Genomic DNA, 6,000 nt, shown 5'->3' with positions numbered 1-6,000 from the left:
CCAGGTGCTGCACCTGTACCCCAGCCCGCGCTCACCTTCGACTCGTTCAGATAAGGCCACTCCAGCCCGGGAAAGCGCCAGCGCGCCACGGGTCTGGCGGTAAGACAGTAATGAATTCACCGCGAAGATCGTTTACGATTGGAATGTCAACATTCTCACCTTGTCACGTCAGTTTCCAAGGCAACAACGCGCCTTTTTGTGTGTGTTTAGATTCGAACGTCGTGACGTCACTTCTCCCGGCATGCCGCGCGAGCGCAGCCCTCTGATAGCCCAATGCCTGCTCGCCGTCGTCCGCCATATTGTGTAAGAGGTGGCTTACAAGTTTGCGGGGGATATTAAGGAAAGATAAATCTTCGTTTTATAGACTATTTGGTTTACACTTCCCCGACGGGAGCCCTCGAGGGAGAGGGGGCGCTCGGCGAGAGGACAACGGTAGCAAAACTCCGTTTACTGAAGAAAGCGCCTTGAAGCACCCGAAGGAAGCGCAGGAGGTGAGCAAGAGAGTAAAAAAAATGATTACACAAAAACAAAAAAAGCGAAGAGGCCCGAGCTCCTTTTTTTTTTATCGGTGTCGAAGTCCTTGAGTAACGGGGGGCTGGTGGGGTGAGTTTTAGTTGCTTTGTAACTCTCGTGTATTAATATTTTTATTTTAGGTATGTTTTAATTGTGTTATGGCGTACAATGGAATGAATGATTGGGATAAACGGGGTGATTGACTGACGCGCTTGTCTCCAGAAAAAGGTTCAGTCTCCAGGCGCTTGGACTTTCGGTCCTTCTGTTGCAAGCCGGCGAATGGCAGGGGGTACGTTTTCAAAAGATTGGCACGAACTATGGGTTTCTTTATTTTCGTTTCCTTCACCTGTTTGGAATCAAATGGCTGTTTGCAAGCTAAATACAAAACTGGGCGCAAGTGGGGTTGTGATCCTACTACAATAGAACAGTTGTTAATGTAGCATAGTACATAACACATCACACTGTGTTGTTTGTTTTCCATAGACAGTTTTTCTTAGTAGTTTTTTATTCATATACGGTATTTCAGATTACTGTAATTTGATTTGAGTCAAGTTAGAAACAAAGCACGATTCATAAAAATAAACTGCTGTCCAGTCTTTCGGAACAGAGTTAGTTTTATGTACTGTACAGAATATTTGGCTTGCTAGCTTTGGAGTTGCTTATAACAGAACACAACATAGAGGTGTCATGGGCTAAACAGCATTCATTATAAAACAGATGCAGAACTGTGCAGTTATAATGGAGACGTGAAAACACATACTTGTATATGTGCGCTTAAATGCATATATAAACTGTACATAGTTGCAAGTCTGCGGTGGGTTGGCACCCTGCCCGGGATTGGTTCCTGCCTAGTGCCCTGTGTTGGCTGAGATTGGCTCCAGCAGACCCCCGTGACCCTGTGTTCGGATTCAGCGGGTTGGACATTGGATGGATGGATCACATGAATAAGTGAGGAAGATAGTAAATTCCTGGTTTGTGATGATTACAACTCTTGGAAAGAAACTGTCAGTATTGGATTTAATTGACCGAAATTATCGTATTGCAAGTTTTCATTCTAACCGTTTCCCAACATGGTGTCCGGTTTTTATTGCCGATCAACTTATTTTGCTTTGATTGTATTTGGCCTGCTATTTAAATCTCAAATACAATACAATACAATTTATTTTTTTGTATAGCCCAAAATTACACAAGTGCTACAATGGGCTTTAGCAGGCCCTGCCTCTTGAAAGCCCCCCCTAGCCTTGACTCTCTGAGAAGACAAGAAAAAAAACACCCATGTAGGGAAAAAAAAAATGGAAGAAACCTTGGAAAAGGCAGTTCAAAGAGAGACCCCTTTCCAGGTAGGTTGGGCGTGCAGTGGGTGTCAAAAAGAAGGGGGTCAATACAGTACAATACACAGAACAGAACAAATCCTCAGTACACTATAAAAATAAAAATTTTAGAAGTACGGAGTAGAATTTAACAGTAGATGATATCGCATAATATGATTTGGAACCCCCTCCCCAATGAGTGGTTTGTTTTCCTTTTAATTAACACCCAAATAAAAATGAGATACAAAACAAGCCCAACACATGACTAGTTAACCCGTGTTTGTTGTACAATATCCGAAAGTAAAGGTGAAGTTTTAAGTGATGATGAGCCGCTCCAGTCCATAGAGAATTTCATTTTGATAGTTCCCTTAGAGAAAAGAAAGCTCAACAGTTTTGAACAAGCCATGGAATTCAATAACTGGAATTATTAACGACACAAATCGGCTTCTTATTAAGAAACTGATTGGAGTTTGAGGTCCCGACTTAGCTGGTCATCTGTTGCCTTACTTCACAGCTCAGTTTTGTTTTTCGTTGTCATTTAAGGAAAAAATAATTCAGAGGACTGAATCTTAAAAACAAGACAATTAAAAAGAAAGCGAAAGAAGTCAGTCAATAGTAGAGACTGGTCACTCATGAAGAAAGTGTCAGGAAGGAAAACAAACCACCACGGTTTCAGAGGGGAGTTTTTAGAACAAGTGATGACCTGGATGAGAGAACTCCGTGGTAATCACCTTAACATGGTTTGTGACACTAGATACATTGAGGTGTGTGATAGATGTAAGGGTATAGCCAATTATTTTCATCTTTGTCACTTGTGAATTTTTTTTTTTGATCCAGCATAAGCTTGTTGTGATAATTCCTTCCCTGGCCGTGCTGCAAGTTTTATAATGCGCCCAAATACACACACACACAAAATCGACTAAAACTTGAGCTGCAGAATCTATCACAGCATATTGTTGTATAGCACTCTTCACTGAGTGTAGGCACAGAGTGCTGTGAACAATTCACAGCCAGAATACAAGTATCAATTATATTAATTACTAAATCCGGAACTAATACACACATGCCCCCTTTTTCCACATGTGCCTGCTTTTGTCCTATCTCCAGTCAGTCAAAATCCTAATTTATTTGAAAGAAGGTTAATACTGATACTGGAGAAAGCCTAATAACATCCTCTCTTCCTGTCCATAAATTTCTATTAGTTTCTTATTTGTGTGTGACAATTCCTTTATTAAATAGAGTGGACTAACCATTGTGTGTAGGTGGGTAGACTTTTATCCCAGAGGGAAATTTGTTAGCAGCAGAAAATAGTACAAAACAATGCATTATTACACAGAAGCAATTGAGATGTATGACTCATGCGCCGCCGAGAGTGGCAGCCTTTTCAGCAGCTCTGTGTACGACTTCATTTTTCTACTTTTATTTTTCTCTTTTTTATCGATCATTCCTATCACTTTATTTTATGTGGGTTCGTTCTCTGGACACACTTACTTTTACAACGTGGGCAAGCATTTTGTGAATTTCCCCTTGGGATTAATAAAGTATCTATCTATGAAGCCAGGACACACACACACACTGATAACCAGTGTTATTGTGTATAAACACATTAAAGATATGTTCAAAGACGGATAGTTACCTTTAATTGTACATATTAATAAGTCTGAATTGGTGTAAGTTGCCCTATTTTAAGGTCTCCATGAAAAATGTTTTGATCAGCTTCATGAAGTAGGAAGTACATAGTAAACAAAACTAGTTGTGTCAAATATTTGAAATAGTACAATGTTTGCTTCAGTTTAAATGTTTAAAGTCTAAATTGTAAATTGAAATAGCCCATAGAAGGTTAGATTCCTAGAAAAGATCAAAATAACATTTATAATCAATGATCTTAAAATAGTCAGAAAGGATATGTCACATACTTAAGTTTTACTTTCCTGGAGTGCTTATCGAGGACCACGACCACTGATAAAGAATGAAATAATTAGAAATCTCATTTGTGATCAGCAGCTTCGGAATGGCATAAAAAGACACGCCACGTGCCTATATATTACTGAGGCCCATTCTCCCCCCCAAAAAACGTTGTTTTGTGTACATTTTAACCTTGTCTCCAATTGGGGGGGGGGGTGAACCCTTGGGTTCGGTTGATATAGCATGCACAGCTTCCATGTCACTCTGATCATTTTTGCTGTAGATGCCTATTGGTTTACAAAAATTGGGGGGGAGGACCTCAAGGGACACCAAAAAGCCTGATATCTTGCATAATTAGAAATTAGGTTGAGTAAACAGTGTATCTTATATAACATACCGGTGTACCCCAAAAAAAAAAAAAAAAAAAAAACCTGAAGTGATTTCAAAGCATTCACAAGTAATTCTAATAGGAACACAATACTTCAGAATTCAGCAGTATCTCTACAGGTATCAATTTAAAATGCTTATCGCCCCGAGAACAAGAGTTCTTCAGTCATATGCTCTTTACCCTTTGGGAACCTGAGTCTGCAGCTTGATGACCACTGAAATTTAGGGCAAATAGGATGGCCACGGTCTGACAGAATCAAATTGGTTTTCTATCTGACTTTGGTAATGAAGCTCACTGGCAGAGATCGACTGCAAACCAATAATTTTACTACTAATTTTTACTGTGGTATTACATTTTTATTGCTGAGGTTGCCACGCCAACATATAAAAACAAGTGTAACAGGCCCAATTAAAGACTTATTATAAAAGTGACATCATGGCTTTGTCCACTTAAAACCAGTAAGTTTCCTAACTGTACTGCCCTTTCTTACAAGTTTGTTCTGGGCTAAGATCAATCATTGATTTACAGTGAGCAAGAAAGTTCAGAGTTTGCTTTTTTTTCATAATATGCCATCCTACGAAGCAATTTATATAAAAAAAAAAATACGTTTGTAGTGTAGGTATTCCAAATGCACAACTGTGCAGTAAAGGGCAAGTTTGCATTAAGCATTTTTTGTAAAGCTTATAGAGAAGTAAAACCAACTGTTTATTTCCGAAACAGTTGTGAGACAGCAGGAACAAACAGTCACGGTCACTGCCACTAAAACCTTCAATGTACTGAGACAGAGACACAGATGTCAAGTTTGATTTTTTTTTTTTTTTTTTAGTTATGTAAAATGTTAAAGCATTTATTGTACACAACCATGCCTTCTCATTTTTTTCCCCAAAATGCTAATTAGACTTTATTCCTACCTTTTCTGGGACATCTTTTTGGAAATAATATTCCAAACTAATTTCTAACCCAATTTTCCTAAAAGTCCAAGCCAACACTGCATAGTGAATTTGAGCTGGCAAGGTTTGTTCTTTTGGTTGACCTTAGAGAGGCAAATCAGTATGTGTGTGTAGTAAGGTCAGCTGACATTCAAATCTGCATGTCATAATGGTTTATCCTTCGCATTTATTAAAATATTACCAGCTTGTGCAGATTCATGTAGTGAATGGTTAATGTACCCTTTCTTTCTCTTGTGTGTTAATTTTGAGCACAGCAATCTGATTGCTTCACTTGCAGAATTAACTCATTTTTGTAAAATGTGCTTCGAATGGAAAACCCACCCAAATCACTACTGCTTACTTTTTGGCTGACACCTTTGTCCACTATGACCTAAAACATCTGAGAGATACAATTGGTTACATTTCTTTTTGTCCAACTGGAGCACAGTCGGGTGAAGTGACTTGCTTATGGTCACACTGTCAGTAATGAGATTTGGATCCACAGCCCCAAGGTTTGCAGTCCAAAGCCCTCAACCCCTACGCAACACTGATTGAAAAATTAAGGTTTACCCTAGGTTGGAGCATTACTGTGAACAAGTTTTTAATTTACCAATGAAGTACTTTTCTTTTCAAAATTCAAATCCGGTCTGTAGAAACATTTTGTTTTCTACTATATATTGCTATGTGTATATCTTTGTATGTTCTGTATTTAATACCCAGATTTGTTTTTGTATCAAGTTGTAGTGATGTATCAGAGGAGCTATTTAAGTGATTACTTTTTAACAAGCAGTGACTAAATATTTAATAGAACTTTTCAGTTGTTTACTTTGCAACTCGCCTTTTTTGGTGACTTGCTATCGACGCCTTAACAGATCTGCAAAAAAAAAAAAATGCTGTGCCTCAGCAGACATGGGAATTAGGTAATGAAAAGCCAGTTAGCATACTGTCTTATATT

General features: G+C 38.7%; 1 protein-coding gene across 1 annotated transcript in view; it reads left to right on the top strand.

The window, feature by feature from the left end:
* Positions 1–243: 243 nt before the first annotated feature.
* Positions 244–6,000, top strand: part of fzr1a (fizzy/cell division cycle 20 related 1a) — a 42,600-nt gene continuing 36,843 nt past the window's right edge. The window contains exon 1 of the mRNA XM_028816611.2: positions 244–491. The gene's annotated coding sequence lies outside the window, so the exon portion shown is untranslated. The remainder of the gene's footprint in view (positions 492–6,000) is intronic.

Source organism: Erpetoichthys calabaricus, chromosome 12, assembly GCF_900747795.2.
Source record: "Erpetoichthys calabaricus chromosome 12, fErpCal1.3, whole genome shotgun sequence".
In the NCBI taxonomy this organism is placed as follows: domain Eukaryota; kingdom Metazoa; phylum Chordata; class Cladistia; order Polypteriformes; family Polypteridae; genus Erpetoichthys; species Erpetoichthys calabaricus.
The sequence above is the reverse complement of the archived record's forward strand: the minus strand, read 5'-3'. Positions and strand labels throughout refer to the sequence as shown.